The 20,138-nt window shown below is 43.2% G+C and overlaps 1 protein-coding gene across 1 annotated transcript in view; it reads left to right on the forward strand.

Annotated features, from left to right (window-relative positions):
• The window catches only part of khdrbs3 (KH domain containing, RNA binding, signal transduction associated 3), a 184,555-nt gene that overhangs the window by 446 nt on the left and 163,971 nt on the right, over positions 1–20,138 (forward strand).

The raw sequence follows: 20,138 nt of genomic DNA on the forward strand, positions 1-20,138 counted from the left end.
GAGGCTTTCTGGGTCTGACATTTCCTGTTTTGGTCTCACTAGCGAGGTTCCTTTGAGCAGCCAGCATGCATGTGTGTTCTGCCAAGTTGTCCTGCAGCAAACCTGTCCTCTGTGGAGTGAGATGCACGTGCACCTGCTCCATTCCACTAACTTTGTACTGTGGGACATGAAGGCATCTTTGAAGACGTTTTTTTACCTCTAAATGAGGATTTTGCTGCTGCTGGTTTTGATCATGCACGAGACTGAAAACATCAACTAATATGAATCTTTACCACCTGCCTGTTCTCCAGACTATCCGATTCATCTTTAAAATGTCTCTATCCAACTTGATGTCTCCACATTTGTCATTTTACCAGTTTTAAACACAAAGATAGTCACTTCAATTTGATTACAAATAACCCGATTATTAATCCGACTATTTGATTAATCGTTTGATCTATAACATATGATATGAGGTCTCTACACTTCTCACTTCGTCCCCCAAAGACAGTCACTTTAATATGAAATGTGACCAACAAAATGAACCAATTATAAGCCGACTATTTGATGAATCGTTTGATGTTTAAAACGTCAGAAACAGTGACACACTTCTCCTCCGTTCCGCAAAGTCTAAATGTGTCATGCTGCCACCCACAGAGTCACTTTGAGATCATGTATAAGTGAGAAATGAACACATATTAACGCCGTTATTCGATCAATGTTTGATGTTTTAAACGTCAGAAATGGGGAAATAGTTTCTCAAGTTTCAAGTCTGACGTCATGTCTCTTTATTTCTCATTCTGCTTCCCAAAGATATCCACTTTATTATGACGTGTGACTCCGACATGCATCAATTTACAACAATAGTTTCGCAATGTTCCGCTGCTAAACAACTGATCTGTGCAATGGACTGACCTTGCAGCTCTGAACTGATCAGAAGCATAACCTCGAGGCATAGCTACAGGATGAGGCAGGTCTTTGCAAACTGCAGCGGTCTCCTTTCATCAAGCCTTCTGCTTTGTAGCTTTGTGTTGGTGCTCGTGTGGGAAGTGCACGGTTACAGCCTCCAACTGCATCTTCGGAGAGCCACTCGTGGGCTTTGTGCGGAGCAGACTGCTGTCGGCTTTAAGGGCAAGGGGCAGCGGGCTGTGAACAGACCTGCTGCACTGGAACTCATTCTATCCTGAAACGGATGCTACGTCCAGACGACCAGACGCTGCGCCAAGCTGTTGTTATTCCCCTTCGGACAGCAGAGTCCCTTCGACCTGACGCCTCCGACGGTTAGCTCCTCCAGGCGTCCTGAGAAACTGAGACTTGATTGAATTGAATGTCTTTACGTAGAGTTTAAAACCCAGAATGCGTTTTATGGGTTGAATGTCATCCTATGAACTTGCGATACTTTGTTTATTTCATCTGCTCGTTGTTTCCGCAATCAATCGATTAGCTGTCGACAAAATGTCCCTCATAATGTCCAAAAGCCCAATTTCATGTCCTTACAGTTCTCTTTAGGTCAGACTTCTGACCAAAGGCTGGAGATATTGAGTATAACATATTTTGAAAATAGCGAAAAGTAGAAGTTATTCCTTATTTGAATGTATTTACTTAGTTTTAAGACTAAGGAGGACGTATAGGATTTAATGACACCTTCTAAACTTGCAATATGAACATTGTTTCGTCAATGAATCGATTACCTGTGAAGTCTGGTCAGACGAAGGAAGAACAATGTCTAGAAAGAGTCCAATTTCATGTCCCTAAATCGCCTGTTTTAATGTCTTTACTTTAGTTTGAAAACCCAAGAAGACTTTTCTGGATCTAATGTCACCGTGATGAACTTGCAGTGTGGATTCACCCTCGCTTTATTCAATCAATCTGCTCGTTATCTCCTCAATGAATCGATACACTGAAGTCTGCTAGAGAAACGATATCGAAACGCAACATCCAAAAGCCAAAAGTCTCTTTTTCTCTGACTCACAATCCAAAGATATTGAGTTTAAAACAATTGAAACAAGAGAAAAGCCAATGCAAAAAAAAATGTAATTTCTGCTATATTTAATTACGTTGTTGTTTTGTGAAATGATGATTGGCTTTTTTTCAAATTGATTTGCAGCTCCTAGCAACAAAAAGGGTGATACTCTTGTTGTGTCCTTCATACAATAAGTGTCCAACATATTCTGCACTGAATGACATGCGTTACATCCAACATTCACATTTCGCAGGATCCTGGCGAGACAGATTCAGGGACAGCTTCATCCCGCAGGCAGTATCGGCCCGTCCACACTCCAGCTTCGACAGCTTCAAAAACGGTTTCCAACGCGTTCACTTTGAATGGGGTGATGTCACTTTTCACCGAACTGCATTGTGGGAAGCGGAGCACAGCTTTCCTGGCGTTTCAAGCTGCAAAAGTTGAGCAATGTTCAACTTTTGAAGCTTCTGAAGCTTTCGGTGGAAGCGTCAGCCAATCGAATCATATGCCAGTACAAGCTCGAGCCAATCAAACCGCTGCTTGTGTGTCAGGGGCGGGAGATTCATGTGATTGGTTGTTGGTCGAGCTTCAGACACGCCCAGCTCCAAGCTTTTTTTGAAGCTGTAGTGTGGACGCGCCGTGAGGCGGTTAAACAACTGAACTGCTGAAAGCATTTCATAACATTCATCTGCTACTTAGTCCTTATGTATCTATTATCTAATATATCATTCCAACAACTCGTATAGACTCGTATTGCACTATTCCACTTTTTCTTTCTCTCACTTTTGTTGAAAGGAAAACCATTTTTCTTTTTGTATTACTTTGAATATAGTATATTTTAATATTGTCTGCTTATCTGTATCATTGTGTTGCACTGTTGGAGAAGCCTGTGACCTAAGATGTCAACAACATAATGGCTCTGTAGATGTTAGAGACATTAGAGAACCTTGAACATCGTGTGTAAACTGCACACAAAACCTTCTGTCTTCTGTTCAGTGTGTGTTGGAGGAATGGATGGATCAGCATCACATTCACTCAGCACTTTGTTATCAGCTCATATCTGAGTTATTCCCCTCACGGATAGGAAGACGGAAGGATTTGGAGCCGCGAGTTGAACCACTTCCTTCACAGAAACTCTCGAGAAGTCCTTCTCCCACACTGCAGGTTGAGCTGTAGCAGAACCCACAATAACAATGATGGGATACCCAGAATGCAAGGCGGGACAAGTCAAATAAGAGCTCTGTGCTTTACATCCAAATACCTCGAAAACAAAAGTTTCTGTGTGATACTTCGAGTGGGGGAACGTTGGACAGCATCGCGATTTTTATGAAGTAGGCAGAACTCACGAAATGTGTTCGAAGCCGTCTCCGAAAAGCGGTGAATACTGTTATCTCTCTCTTACACGACAGATGGAACACGATGCAGCTTAATGGAGCACTTCTCCTGCCATCTTGCTGATGAGTTCTGGACGTGATTATGCAATTGGCCCGGGGGGGGGGGGAACAGAGCGACTACAGTTACTGCGTGCAAAACAAATGGGAGATTACTCCAGGTCTGCAGAGGCTTCCATTCAGCAGAAATGAGAGGAGCATTGTGTTGGAAGCATGCTGGGCGCGGCGCTCTGATACGTCTGCTGAGCTCTTATCCCGTGAGGATATCTCTGCTGCCGTGACGAGTCCTCGTGCAGTCACTGGGAGAGGCTGGAGGAACACCCTACGCCACAGAGAAGCAGGACTAGCCTTTACTTGCTCGAGTTTGAAACCGGGTTGTCAACCGATGAACTTGCGATATGAATATTCACTTACTTTGTTTATTTCATCTGCTCGTCGTTTCCTCAATCGATCGATTACCTGTAGAAAGAATGTCCCTCATAACGTCGAAAAGCCCAATGTTATGTCCTTAAATTCCTCTTTTTGTCAGACATCATTAAGGGGGGGGGGGGCTTTGATACGTTTTTCTGAGCTCTTATCCCGTGAGGATATCTGTGACAAGCTTCGTTGAGAAACAGGAGACATGTCCTCAGCCCAAATAAGAGCGAAGCAGGAGAGGGACATCTCTTCAGCTGAATACTAATGAAGGGCTTCCAGGCATGGAACCCACTCCGGTGGCAGCTGCTATTTACATTGACTTTAAATCACTGCTTCCCTACAGCATTAGAGTTCGGTGGCCTCGACGACCCACAACACTAACATTAGGAGAAACTGGTCGAGCTTCGGAAGCAAATATAACAACATACATGTGACCTGCTCTGTAGAAAGCAGTCGCACTGACCCGAAGACACATTTTGAGTTGTATACACTGCTGGAAAGAGGAGATTCTTAGCTTTCTAATGATATTGTTTTTGTATTCCAAATATTAAGCGAAATATGTCACATTATATAATGACTGTCACGAGTCGTCATTTTGAGAAAAAGGCCTTTAAAGTTTCCTCTTCTCTGGAATCCATCGATCTGATTGGTTATTAGCAAATGATCAAATAGTACGGAGGGAAGATATTTTCATTTGGATAACTGGTCTGGGGGAAGCTCACGAGTGTGTGTGTGTGTGTGTGTGTGTATACGTGTTTGTGTATTTTTGCGTTTGTGTGTATTGTGTTTATTTCCCGGGGAAAAGCCTCAGGAGAAACACCGGCTGTTGTTCTGCCTGCTGTGACGTCAAGTTACTCCGTTCTCCGCTTGTAATTAAGCCGAAGCTTCAACGTTGTATTTATCATCTGAATTTGCCGAAACAAGTTTAATATCCTGAAAGCCAATACTTTGTTTATTTGAAATCAGATGAAAACAAGCTGTAACGGACCCTGCCGTGTTATCTAGCATTACTATACTCTTACATTCATAATGTCAGCGGAGGGAGGGGGGCGGCGCTGCGGAACAGCGGAGTGCGAGTGAGAGCCGTCATCTTCCCTTCACAAGCTTCAAACATCGATTTTTACGCAAATCCACGTTTATTTTGAAATGAGCCGTTGCGACTTCCGACTGATTTCCATAGAGCGGGTCACAAATGTGCGAAACACACACCTGCAGATGAAGAAACATCTTCACCAACTTCACGAAACATTTGCCTCTGTTTTCCGGTTGTTGCCTGTTTTGAATGACGAATACACACTACCGCCGCCTGCTGGTAAGGAGAGTTATTGCCACTCACGCAGTTCGTACGTGCTCGGCTGAAGTCTTTGCGGTGTGCTCCAGTCTGGCTCCAGTGCAACACGTGGCCAACACGCAGGAGAACACGCCGACGCAACAGCGTGAGCAGAGATAGACTGCGCAAAATATACAGAGAGCAGGAGACAGAGGACAGCCACGGTCAGATAGCAGGAGACAGAGGACAGCCACGGTCAGATAGCAGGAGACAGAGGACAGCCACGGTCAGATAGCAGGAGACAGAGGACAGCCACGGTCAGATAGCAGGAGACGGAGGACAGCCACGGTCAGATAGCAGGAGACAGAGGACAGCCACGGTCAGATAGCAGGAGACAGAGGACAGCCACGGTCAGATAGCAGGAGACAGAGGACAGCCACGGTCAGATAGCAGGAGACAGAGGACAGCTACGGTCAGATAGCAGGAGACAGAGGACAGCCACGGTCAGATAGCAGGAGACAGAGGACAGCCACGGTCAGATAGCAGGAGACAGAGGACAGCCACGGTCAGATAGCAGGAGACAGAGGACAGCCACGGTCAGATAGCAGGAGACAGAGGACAGCCACGGTCAGATAGCAGGAGACAGAGGACAGCCACGGTCAGATAGGAAAACATTCAGGAGCTATCTGGATCAGTCTTATGCGACAATGGAAACTGAACTAAAGAGAACATTTGAAACTTTAGCAGTCTGCGTGATCTGCCTGTAGGGAGGGGCGGGCCGGCCCTGCGAGTAAAGTAACGAGTAAAGTAACAAATTACTTTAGGTAGAGAGTAACGAAGTAGTGTAATATATTACTTTTTTTTAGTAACGACCCCATCTCTGCCCCTGGTTTCCTGTTGTGTTTTCAGATCCATGCAACGTTTCCTTTATGATGCACTTTTAGTTAGTGCTGTGCATGTGTTGCCAAATGGATGAAGGGGTTTCTTCATATGCATCGGCGCATTTGTGTTTTTATATTTGCATTGTGTTTGTGGCCGTGTTGGCCCCTGTTGGCCACCGTACATCAGGGCACCAAGACTTCAAAAACCCTTATTTTGGAACAATGTAAATATTTGAAGGGGTTCATTTCCTAATGTATTCTCGAGAAGAACCGATTCTCCTTAAAGAGCTCTTCCAAATAGTTTGGGAAAACACGGAGAGGATGTTTCTCTACTGTCCCCCAAGTATACTACTATTTTAATGTGTTGCTCCTTCTGATTAAACTCTCCCTTTTTAAATAAATGAAAAAGTGTTTCAGCAACATTAAAAAAGTTTAATTAATGTATGCAACCTCTTAATTCCACTCCCACATCAAGCAGAATGTGGAGTTACTATAACGAGTATCCCAGCTGTTGCCATTGAACCAGATTTCCCAGTATAATAACTATCGACTATCGTAAATAATAACATCTTTAAAATGCAGCACGTGGATTCTGTTGGTTCTGTGTGAGGAAGCCGAGCTGCGTGTTCCGGGACCTCTGGCCCAGTTTGGATGTTTTAACCTCACGTACGCTCCGTTTCAAGAGCTGCTTTTTAATTGGATATTCCACAGCAGCGGACCAGCACCATGTTTGCATTAAATTAAAGAGGCCCTATTGTGCTTTTTAGGGTTTGCCCTTTCCTGAAGTGAGTTATATTGGTCGCATTTAAAAACTCCCCATTACCTGAAACGCCTCCATTGGACTCCTTTGTTAACTTCAGTAAAATAGTGACATCACTATGTAGCACTCACTCGTCTATTTGATAGCGCTCCAACACATTGTACATGATAGGCTAAGGGGCGGGACATCTCTAAGCGGTTGACCAATCACAAAAGAGCTGGCCAGCTAACCAATCAGAGCAGACTGGGGTCTGGTTTCAGACAGAGGGTGAGAAGAGGTGCTGCAGCACAGGTAGTAGGAGAGAAATAAAGAGCTTTATGAACATTAAAGCATGGAGACATGTAGAGACACTACATACTGATATACACCTGAACATCAGCAGGAGAGGACTCTTTAAAGTAGAGACACTACATACTGATATACACCTGAACATCAGCAGGAGAGGACTCTTTAAAGTAGAGACACTACATACTGATATACACCTGAACATCAGCAGGAGAGGACTCTTTAAAGTAGAGACACTACATACTGATATACTCCAGAACATCAGCAGGAGAGGACTCTTTAAAGTAGAGACACTACATTCTGATATACACCTGAACATCAGCAGGAGAGGACTCTTTAAAGTAGAGACACTACATTCTGATATACACCTGAACATCAGCAGGAGAGGACTCTTTAAAGTAGAGACACTACATACTGATATACACCTGAACATCAGCAGGAGAGGACTCTTTAAAGTAGAGACACTACATACTGATATACACCTGAACATCAGCAGGAGAGGACTCTTTAAAGTAGAGACACTACATACTGATATACACCTGAACATCAGCAGGAGAGGACTCTTTAAAGTAGAGACACTACATTCTGATATACACCTGAACATCAGCAGGAGAGGACTCTTTAAAGTAGAGACACTACATACTGATATACACCTGAACATCAGCAGGAGAGGACTCTTTAAAGTAGAGACACTACATACTGATATACACCTGAACATCAGCAGGAGAGGACTCTTTAAAGTAGAGACACTACATACTGATATACACCTGAACATCAGCAGGAGAGGACTCTTTAAAGTAGAGACACTACATATAAATATGCTAACCAATCGGAGCACTTTGGGATTGTAGCCTTTGCCGACCATTTACATGCACTAAAACGTATATAACAGAAAAGGGAGAACTTAATATGGCCCCTTTAATTCACACATTTCCAGTTAGCTTGAGCTGCACCGTCTCCTGGGTTGGAAAATCCCCCGAAGTGAACAGAAATAAGCTTTGGCGTGGGATCAAAGGCAGCGATATCGTTTTGTTGGAGAACCAGCGCTTGATACCAATCAGTGGATCCGTGGAGCCACACAGAAAGATGGAGGTTCATCCGTACGCTCCCAAAAGCCTCGAGCCCCCTCGTGATTTGACCCTCAGATGAAGCGAACCTGCGAGTGAACTGAAAGAAAGCCGACCCAGCGACTCGCTCTGAATTCAGACGAGCGCTGGTAAAGCTGTTTCCAGGGGCGAAAAAAAGGTTAGAAAAGTGTCTAAAGAACTCTAATTTCACAGGAAGACTAGGGGTCGAGCAACGAGAGAATTCGGTTCGGGATATTTCCAAATATCTGGAACAAACTCCCAGAAACCTGCAGGTCAGCTGCAACTCTGACTACTTTTAAATCCAGGCTGAAGACTTTTGAGTTGCCGCTGCTTTTAATTGAACTATTCACATCTCACTGTAACTTTTATTCATGTTTTATTATCTTTGCTTTTGAATGTTCCTGAATGTCTTTCCTTTTTCTAAAGCACTTTGAATTGCCTTGTGTTGAAAAGTGCTATATAAATAAACTTGCCTTGCCTTTGCGAAATGTAGGCCAGGACTAAACACGGGCATGTACAATCTAACAGCGCCTCGTTTGCAGACAACAAGTCACGTGCCGGCATTGATTTCAGCGCTAATGCTCGATGCATGTTCTCCCTCCTTCCAGCAGACATAATGAGCCCATAAGGACGCCGTGATTTAGCTCCTTTCCCCGCTCAGATACAGCCCTCTTTAATCGTGTTAAACATGTCAAACCTGGAGCATCGGCATGAGTTATCCGTGCTTCTCAGCATGTAAACAAACAGACACAGTAGTACTCGAAGAGAAGTACATCTAATGTGCTGGAAGAGAGCCACGTGCAGTCCTTTTGAATAGCTTCATTAGAATGAGTATAACTGAGCGAGTCGAACAACTTGAAACTTTCCAGAAGTAAAAAGAGTTTGATTAAATAAACATGGAAAAGCCTGACATGGGCTGTGTTTGCACTTAAGGCTCCACCAGTACATTATATTCCATGTTATTTAGCTGACTACGTTATCCAGAGAGACACACATACATACACTTTAATATTGTAGACATGGCTAAAGGAGAAATGTGGGTTATGACAATAATACCTGTCCTGAAAGTGCCTTAAAATAATGTTCAATATGACTTTTATATTGTTTTATTTATTTGAAAGGGACGGTGCACATTGATTAACATTTCTGTAAATGCACCAGATTTAGTCAACAGGCTATTTTTCATCTGCAGTCCCTGGACAGATGTTGAAAGTCATCCTAAAAAAAAATGTCACTTCAAAAGACAGGTAAATACAATCAGGTAAACAACACTCAACATAGATGCTTATATTATGATTAGTGGTGCACGATAATTATCGGTCCGATATTAGGAATTATGACGTCATCCCGATAAACCCGATAAAAAGTATTAATAGCTCCGATAATATACAATATATTTTTTGGGTAAAAAAAAGAAAAAAGTACTGCGGTGTGGGTGGATTGGGATGAGGGGCGCTTGTTTTTCACTCGGCTCCTCCCGTTTTGCCAGTACTGTGGTATTAGTGGATTGGGATGAGGGGCGCTTGTTTTTCACTCGGCTCCTCCCATTTTGCCAGTACTGTGGTATTAGTGGATTGGGATGAGGGGCGCTTGTTTTTCACTCGGCTCCTCCCGTTTTGCCAGCACTGTGGTATTAGTGGATTGGGATGAGGGGCGCTTGTTTTTCACTCGGCTCCTCCCGTTTTGCCAGTACTGGGGTATTAGTGGATTGGGATGAGGGGCGCTTGTTTTTCACTCGGCTCCTCCCGTTTTGCCAGTACTGTCGTATTAGTGGATTGGGATGAGGGGCGCTTGTTTTTCACTCGGCTCCTCCCGTTTTGCCAGTAGGCTACTGTGGTATTAGTGGTTTAGGAAGAGGGGAGTTGTTCACAAACCCAGCGCTCCCTAACTCATACCTGGCTGTGATGTAAATGGTGTGCGGCCGTAAAGCCAGGACAGTAAACAAACATGTCGTCGGTAGTATGGGACTATTTCAAAGTTTCAGAGTTAGATAGTTCGCTTGCTAGTTGTATTAACAAATGCAAGGCAGAAGTTCCACGAGGAGGGAAAAAGGCTCCTATAATACTTCCAACCTGATCAGTCACCTGAAACATCGCCATTGCTACGATGGTGTGTTAAAAGCGTACGAAGACGCCTGCGCTGCTAAACTAGCGGCGAATCCAAAGCCAGCTGCAAAGGCACCGGGGCTTTGACCTATCGACGAAGCTTTTGAAAAAGGTAAGAAGTTTGCCAGAGTAATGCCAGGTAATAGTTGTTTCCATTTCTTAATATGGACCACTCATTGTTCAGGGAAACACATTGTCATTGACTGATTGACTCAATTATATTTATTTGGGAAAATAAATATGGTCACTTTGAAGAGTCAAAACTGTTCTTGGCTTTGTTTTGTTCATAGTAGTAATGCTCATGTCACTTGCTCACTACTAGTCTTTTTTTTACCACCAGGTGTGCAAAAACTACAGCTACATTTAAGATATATTTATATTATATTATTATCGGTATCGGTCTTGAGAAGCAGGAAGTTATCGGTATCGGTTTAAAAAAAACGCATAAAAGCATATATAAAAACAAAACAGAAATACGTATTCACAAAGCAGACGGATAGCGACAGGTCGAGACACATGTGGACACACGGAGCGTTGTGTCAGTGTTGACGGCTGATTTTCCACGAACCATGTTTTTAAATTAGACTTGAATGAACTGCACGTGTTCTGTTCTCTAATCGTTGGAGAATGGTTAGGTCTAAATTCCTTTGGTCACCAGAAACACACAACTCCAAATGAATGCTGACGCTGCTCTGTGTGTGAGAGATGTATACATAGGCGATGGTTTGAAAAAGACAAACAAAGAAGTTGCCAGGTAGTAAAAGAGTCTTCAGAGCCTCAGACTCTCCTTTAGTGTTGTCCTTTGAAATATACTTCCTCTCCTAATATAAAACAAGAACACTTGTAGTAAAACGACTTGGTTATATTGTTACAACAGTATTTTAGAGTTGGTTTACATTTATTATACTGGCCTAAGGTTTCTTTTATTACATTTCTTTTGTAACTGCAGAATGAAAGTGTTAAAAGCAGGAGAGGACTCTTTAAAGTAGAGACGCTACATACTGATATACACCTGAACATCAGCAGGAGAGGACTCTTTAAAGTAGAGACTCTACATACTGATATACACCTGAACATCAGCAGGAGAGGACTCTTTAAAGTAGAGACACTACATACTGATATACACCTGAACATCAGCAGGAGAGGACTCTTTAAAGGAGAGACACTACATACTGATATACACCTGAACATCAGCAGGAGAGGACTCTTTAAAGTAGAGACACTACATACTGATATACACCTGAACATCAGCAGGAGAGGACTCTTTAAAGTAGAGACACTACATACTGTTATACACCTGAACATCAGCAGGAGAGGACTCTTTAAAGTAGAGACACTACATACTGATATACACCTGCACATCAGCAGGAGAGGACTCTTTAAAGTAGAGACACTACATATACACCTGAACATCAGCAGGAGAGGACTCTTTAAAGTAGAGACACTACATACTGATATACACCTGAACATCAGCAGGAGAGGACTCTTTAAAGTAGAGACACTACATACTCATATACACCTGAACATCAGCAGGAGAGGACTCTTTAAAGTAGAGACACTACATACTGATATACACCTGAACATCAGCAGGAGAGGACTCTTTAAAGTAGAGACACTACATACTGATATACACCTGAACATCAGCAGGAGAGGACTCTTTAAAGTAGAGACACTACATACTGATATACACCTGCACATCAGCAGGAGAGGACTCTTTAAAGTAGAGACACTACATATACACCTGAACATCAGCAGGAGAGGACTCTTTAAAGTAGAGACACTACATATACACCTGAACATCAGCAGGAGAGGACTCTTTAAAGTAGAGACACTACACACTGATATACACCTGAACATCAGCAGGAGAGGACTCTTTAAAGTAGAGACACTACATACTGATATACACCTGAACATCAGCAGGAGAGGACTCTTTAAAGGAGAGACACTACATACTGATATACACCTGAACATCAGCAGGAGAGGACTCTTTAAAGTAGAGACACTACATACTGATATACACCTGAACATCAGCAGGAGAGGACTCTTTAAAGTAGAGACACTACATACTGTTATACACCTGAACATCAGCAGGAGAGGACTCTTTAAAGTAGAGACACTACATACTGATATACACCTGCACATCAGCAGGAGAGGACTCTTTAAAGTAGAGACACTACATATACACCTGAACATCAGCAGGAGAGGACTCTTTAAAGTAGAGACACTACATACTGATATACACCTGAACATCAGCAGGAGAGGACTCTTTAAAGTAGAGACACTACATACTCATATACACCTGAACATCAGCAGGAGAGGACTCTTTAAAGTAGAGACACTACATACTGATATACACCTGAACATCAGCAGGAGAGGACTCTTTAAAGTAGAGACACTACATACTGATATACACCTGAACATCAGCAGGAGAGGACTCTTTAAAGTAGAGACACTACATACTGATATACACCTGCACATCAGCAGGAGAGGACTCTTTAAAGTAGAGACACTACATATACACCTGAACATCAGCAGGAGAGGACTCTTTAAAGTAGAGACACTACATATACACCTGAACATCAGCAGGAGAGGACTCTTTAAAGTAGAGACACTACACACTGATATACACCTGAACATCAGCAGGAGAGGACTCTTTAAAGTAGAGACACTACATACTGATATACACCTGAACATCAGCAGGAGAGGACTCTTTAAAGTAGAGACACTACATACTGATATACAATAATGAGCAGAATATACCTAAACTGATCTACGCTCCACGATTAAAGGGAACATTTGATTTAGTATTCAGTAACGGCCCGTCCACACTACAGCGTCGACAGCTTCAATCTGCCCATTCACTTTCAATGGGGTGACGTCACGCTGCCTCGCTTTTTCGCCGAACTGAATTGTGGGTAGCATAGCGGTCCGTCTTGGAGGAGAAACTAACTATCGCCGTAGCAAATCACCCGGTTTTGTATGACCAGACCCTCTTCACCTACCGGGATACAAACCGGAGGAACCAGGCATGGAGGGAGGTGGCAGAGACAGTGGGTGAAACTGGTAGGTTTTCGCCTGTTTGGGGAGTTTATATATATATTTATATTGCTCCCATAAAATCCCTGGGGGTTTTTGCTTTGTATGTCGGGGGCGGGAGATTCATGTGATTGGTTGTTGGTCGCGTTGCTTGAATAAAATCCCCAAGCTCCAGACACGCCCAGCTCCAAGCTTTTTTTGAAGCTGTAGTGTGGACGCTCCGTGACACCTCACTGACTTTTTTGGACCTTTTTTCACTCCAACCCAAAACCTGCTTTCACTCCTGTCCATCTGTTGGCTTGTTTCTCTTTTTTCCTGCATCTCTGAGGCGTTTCCTTGCAATCCCTCCACCATATTGCTCTGGATTCTGTCTCCTCCTGGCATTCAGCTCGCCTCGGGCTCGGCTTGTTGATTTAATGTTCAGACTGTTAAACTCCCATGTTGAACATTCAGCTGCTGTATAAATGCTGCATTCATATTTCAAATGTCACAAAGATATGCAGTTTTTTTCCTCCTCCACCTGTATCCATACTGTACGTTGCTTCGGGCTCGCCTGCAACTGTCTGTATGGACAGATATCCACGAGGACACGTCCAATTATTATTATTAGAGAAGCTTAAATAATGCACAGTGAGCAGACAGCTGATGTCTCATTTCATTTCAAACCTTTATGTATGCAGGTGAATCTGGATATCTCTGGTGAGGACATCACTTAGAGGTGTGAGATGCTAGTTTAGCACGGCTTGGTAACGTTTAGCAACTCAACAGTGCCTTATTATGATGCTTTTTGATATACTACACTTCATATACACAGATCATTAAATAAAACACAATTTAAACAAATTGCTGTAATAGGAAAAAGAATAATATACTCAAATAAACTAAGAAAGCCTAAAGTTCATCAATATTTAATGCAGCCTAAAATAGGAATCGGAAGATATTACAACATTTGAATCATCATTATCTCGGCTGACATGATATCATCTAGAAAATGTTTAAAATATGCAGAAAAGTTAAGTTAAAGGGGACCTATCATGCAAAATGCACTTGTTGATGTCTTTTATACATCAATATGTGTCCCCGGTGCGTCACGCAGCGTCAGAAAATAAAACCCTTTCTCTTTTCCTCCGTACCCAAATCTTTTAAAAACGGGGGTACAACGAGCGGATACAGATGTGCTGCCGATCTGACGTCAAATCGGCGGCGGACCCACAGAACGTTGCTATCAGAAACAATGCCTGACGTGTTTCGGACGTAATCTCGTCTTTGTTTACATTAGCATCGCTAACACTCAGAGCTAACCTGTACTGGAGAGCAGGAAATAAAACAAGGAACTCACCTTGTGATAAACCCGAGAGAGAAAACGCATTTGAGCTCCATACTGTTTCAGAAATAATCCTTGATGTGGTTTAGAACAGGATTGTGTTTTATCACAGCAGAATTTAACTTTATCTCTGGTAGAATTCTGATCAGGCATTAGCTCCGCCTCCTTTTTTATTTTTCAAGCCAAGGACCCAAAATCCGCGTTTCTCTAACAGGGCTGAAACAGAGGGGTATGCGCAGTATGAGGCATGGCCACAACGGGGGATCTGTTTGGTATTTTAAGCAAAAAACTTCACAGACATGTTTTGTATAGGTATGGCCCTAGAATATATGTTTCCAATATAGCATGATAGGTCCACTTTAAGTTAACTTTTTTTACATTGTCTACATTTTGTTAAATTAATAATGGTGTTGCATCCCAGAAAGAACACATACATTTTTATAGTGAGCATCCTTTATAGTAAAAAACACACTATGTACTTATCTTTTCCCCAATGGAGTCCCACCATAGTCTGAACCCATAAACAAGACTTCAGATTGATATTAAATGCCATTTGTCACAAGAAAGAACATCTGATATTTGGTGCTTTTGGCCATTAAACAAATCTATTAAGAAACCCTTAACTCTTTCTATTTGAATGTAATGCCGAGCACAATGGTTTGGTTTAAATGTATTGATGTACCCGCATGTTTCTTGTGGTTCTTAGTTTGTATCTTGATCAGTGTATTGCAGTTGTTGTTGTTAGCCGCTTTGTTGTCAGCCAAATGAAATGTAATGTAATAATTTAGTAAGAGGACAGGACAGGATATTGAGAGGAGTCACTTACTGTAGATCCATAAATCCTCATTTTATCGGATGATAATTTGCTCCGCGATGCTTCTCAAGACACCGCGCAGACAGAAAGGATTACACTGGATTAGTTTGAGAAGCAGAGGAAACCTTCAGAGGGTATCAATGTGTTTTCTGAGCCCGAGGCGCAGAGACAAAGGGGAAGACAGAGAGGAAAGGGTTGGCCGGGCTGCAGAGGAGAAGTCATCTGTTAGGGGATTGAACCAAAGTCAGTTACAAAAGGGAAAATGCAATCTGAGGGGGGGGGGGGGGGGGACAAAAATTGGAGGCGCAGTTAAAATCGAAGAAAGTGAGAAAAAGCAGTTAAGGGAGTGATGCCGTTTACGCGTCGGTGATACATTAAAAAGTTCACACGTCTTAAAAGAAAATAGAAAGACTCTCAGGCTCCACTTGACCATTTCTTTCATGCCAAACCTTCTCTGTAATTTCCTCCCTGACTCGAACACAGGTGAGAAGTGAGAACAGTGGCACATCTCACCCGTGATTAAATCACTGCAATTACCGCGGCGATGAAAGAGTGTGATCTCGCACTTCCAGTGGTGTAAAGAAACCGCTTATTAAAATGTGGAAGCTTTCCAAAACATGCAGTAACATGTTTTTGAAATTAGTTATTTGGTTTCTGTCCAATATTTTACTAGATAATCACAAGTATTGTAAGCCAAGTTTGTCCTTTTCTAGGGTACCAAGGACTATGGAAACTGTAGGAACTATTATTCTCCAAATTGAATCACAGCGATGGAGCCTAAATGTCCTCTGAGCAAATATGACGTGTCACGAAATTAAATCGTGCGGGAAATCCATGTGAATTATTGGTCTTGCATAATGGCTCAACAGCAGCCTTCATAAAAATGTACGATGGTCCTATATGTATGATATTCGGTGGGTGTATGTAACACTTGGTGACGAACAAAAAAGTATATTAGAGCAAGACCGTAAACTCAACAGGAAGTCAGCCATTTTGATTCTTACAGCAATATATAAATATCGTTTTTTAACTATTTGAGGGTGGCATACTTTTACAAACTCCCTCAGATTTGATCCAAATGACTTCAAATGTTACCACTAGAATTGCAAGATCTGAAAAGAGCAATTTAAGCTGTTAAAGGCGGGTGGGTACGTTTGAGAAACCGGCTCGAGATAGACTTGTTGTTATATTCCATGGAATGCTCTGAACATCCCGATAGCAATGAATATCTGAAGTGCTTTGACAAATAATAAAAAAAGTCATCTGTGGAAGCCGTGGCGCTGTAAAAAGCACGACCAATCATCTGAGCCGGCTAAAGTAACTGGATGGCCTACCTGCCTGTCAGCCTTCCATCGGGGCACACACTGATCTCGTGCCCTCATTGGTCATGTGCGCGTTCGTGTGTGTTGGAGGAGGGGCTCTGTGAGGAAGTGGCAGATTTCTTCCGGTTGTGTATTTTCAAATTCTAGCGCACTCGAGCCGCTTTCTCCAAAATGACCTACCCCACCTTTAAGTGATTTAGTCTTTCTCGAATACTGTCGCTGTGGCTTGATGGCGAAAAAGCGTCTTTCACCGTTAAACAGGAAGTTGGTTAAGCGTACATTCTCCAATTTGCTCCAAGGTTTGTATGGATGATAAGACATCCAGACTCATGGTCACAGCGCCACCCACTGGCAACAGGAAGTCATCGTTTGGTGACAATTCTGCATATTGTGCATACCTAATGTCCAGTTATCCCACTCCATGCACTACGTACAGTATTCCAGCTGGTCTCCAGAGGTAACCCCCAACGCTTACATGTGCAATAAACCCATTCCCCTTTATTTTGAGTAGACATTTGCCTGTGGATCAGGTTCCAGGTCCTTTCGGTGCCCTCTGCCTCCATCTCTCCTAGACCGCCCCCCCCTCCTCTTTATTTGTGGTGTTGTGTGTTTGGCACCTCGATAGAGTGGATTGCACTGGATTAGCTTCTTCGCCTCCCCGACTGATCCGATCCATTTTGTGTAATCCAACTCAATTTAATTATGTTTATCGTTCCACCTCGCTGCCGCCGCCGAGGAGCAGCAGCTCACCTCCACCAAGATAAGCCCGGGGACCTCGTGCCTTGTTCTCTGCCAGAGAGCGTCTTCCTGAGCCGGTTGTTGCTTCACAGACAGAAGACCTCTCCACTCTCACTAAATACTGCGTTCGGTACAACATCATGTTTCTGAGCTCCTCCTCTATGGAATACAATAACCAAGGTTGAAGATCATCACATCCATTTCTCTCCCGTCGATGTTGTGCACATTTGATTCTCCATCCCATTTAATGCGAGGTCTTTTCTTTGCTTCTGTGAGTCTGAACTAAATCCTAAAAACACTTTTTCATACTCTCAGCAGGAGCTCACTGTCTCCTCTTTCTGAATAGCACGTGTGCAGCACGACATTGACTCTGAGGCGAACTGTATGTATGCCTTCAGGCTGCTGCTCGCAGTACTGCTTTATGGGCGAGGTCGCCTCCAGGCTAGAGTCAGACAGTTGCAGTGGGATGTAGTCGACTGCATTGAGCAGCAGATGTTACAGAACGAGTATGAGGATAGAAAGGAAGAAGAGGCGCTCTGTTCTATGTCTTTAATGCTTCTCTGTCGTCTGCACAGCGTCGTAACAACTCCGTTTGACACATCGGAGCTAATCTATCATTTTATACTTGTTCTGTTTTCAAGGAAGGGCTTTTTTTGTGTTATTATTTGTTCTTAACCCTCCTATTGTCCCCCCCCCCCCCCCCCCCCCCTACGACCGGTCCTGTTTTAACTGCTATTACATTAACACAAAAAACGTTAATCATCACCACATTTCATTTCACACCCTTTCAAACTGTACATATTGTATCAGACTACTGGTACACAGGAAACACTGCAGTAAATATACAAAGAACAGACACTGTGTGTGTGTGTGTGTGTGTGTGTGTGTGTGTGTGTGTGTGTGTGTGTGTGTGTGTGTGTGTGTGTGTGTGTGTGTGTGTGTGTGTGTGTGTGTGTGTGTGTGTGTGTGTGTGTGTGTGTGTGTGTGTGTGTGTGTGTGTGTGTGTGTGTGTGTGTGTGTGTGTGTGTGTGTGTGTGTGTGTGTGTGTGTGTGTGTGTGTGTGTGTGTGTGTGTGTGTGTGTGTGTGTGTGTGTGTGTGTGTGATATGTTCAAAGGTCGACTGTGAAGGATATCATGAAGCCTTGATGCAATCGAATGTAAAACAAAAAAGTGTTATGAACCGAGACACAGGACCCAAAAGCAGGACTCGAAGACAGTTGTCCAAAAATAGAATGTTCTTTAATAACAAAAACAAAATCGTACTTTCAAAAAATAGAAAGTAGTTAAGCAGCCAAAACTAAGTTGTACAGCAACACAAACACTCACTTGGCAAAAGGTCTAAATCTCAAGGTATCTGTGGGGGTTATTCCCTATCTTTATTCAAGAGCGTGGTATTTAAATGTGAGAGCATACTTTATGTATTTATCTCCCTCAAACCCTGTCCTGCTCTCAGATAGTGCTGCTTGCACTTAGATCTGCTTCTGCTCAAACTGTACGCACTCAGATATAAATGCTGCTTACAGACTTGTTCTGCTCTCAGATTTATTCTGTGCGCGCTCGAAACTTTTGTGCAACAATCCTGTCAAAATCCCTCAACCAATAGGAGGCCAGGTGTCCTAGCGGGTGCGTTCGCTTCACTTATTACAGCGTCCCGTAAGGGCGGTTACTCTTTGGTTTACAAACTCCCGCCCTCCACGGCTTTATAACATAGCATGCACTGCACTTGATTTACAACTACCTCACATAATAGCTACGTTCAGTGGCGGACTGGGACTACAAATCAGCCCGGGAATAAAATAAAATCGTCCCTCCGTTGCCTTCTGCACAGAACATAGTGCGAGGTGGTTGCTATGCAACAACAATAACAGATAGCGAATGTCATCGTTTAGGTGCTTTTTTTTCCTGGACATAGATAGGCACTTCTCAATGCACTCCTCCAAAGTAGGGCCAGCCCGGAGGTCGAAGTTAACCTTCAATGTTTCCATCTTAAGCTTTGTTAGTTAGTTAGTTTCGTGACGGACGTAATGTAACGGTTGTAACGGTTCTCAGACGCGGAGGGATACTGATTTGTGAAAAGTAACAAGAACTATTCCCTGGATATACGCTCATTATATCACGGCTAAGAAACATCAGATTGCTTGATTTGACTTGTCCGTTTTATAAACATACTAACTGTGCTTTGAAAAAAGTTGTAAATCAAACAAGTGCAGTGCATGCTATGTTATAAAGCCGTGGAGGGCGGGAGTTTGTAAACCAAAGAGTAACCGCCCTTACGGGACGCTGTAATAAGTAAAGCGAACGCACCCGCAAGGACACCTGGCCTCCTATTGGTTGAGGGATTTTGACAGGATTGTTGCACAAAAGTTTCGAGCGCGCACAGAATAAATCTGAGAGCAGAACAAGTCTGTAAGCAGCATTTATATCTGAGTGCGTACAGTTTGAGCAGAAGCAGATGTAAGTGCAAGCAGCACTATCTGAGAGCAGGACAGGGTTTGAGGGAGATAAATACATAAAGTATGCTCTCACATTTAAATACCACGCTCTTGAATAAAGATAGGGAATAACCCCCGTAGGTATCAGGAGTCAAAAGGCCCAGGTTCTCACGACATGGAAACATACGAACTGACAAGGAACAAAGAAACACCAGGGCTCCACAGAGGTGCGGGGGATGGGCACAGGCGAACACTATCGGGGCAGGGCCATCTCACGGGCGGGAAACCCACAAAGGCAGGAACTGTGGGATCTGGAATGAGAGGAAACAGGAA

This window comes from Pseudochaenichthys georgianus, chromosome 11, assembly GCF_902827115.2.
Source record: "Pseudochaenichthys georgianus chromosome 11, fPseGeo1.2, whole genome shotgun sequence".
NCBI classification, from domain to species: domain Eukaryota; kingdom Metazoa; phylum Chordata; class Actinopteri; order Perciformes; family Channichthyidae; genus Pseudochaenichthys; species Pseudochaenichthys georgianus.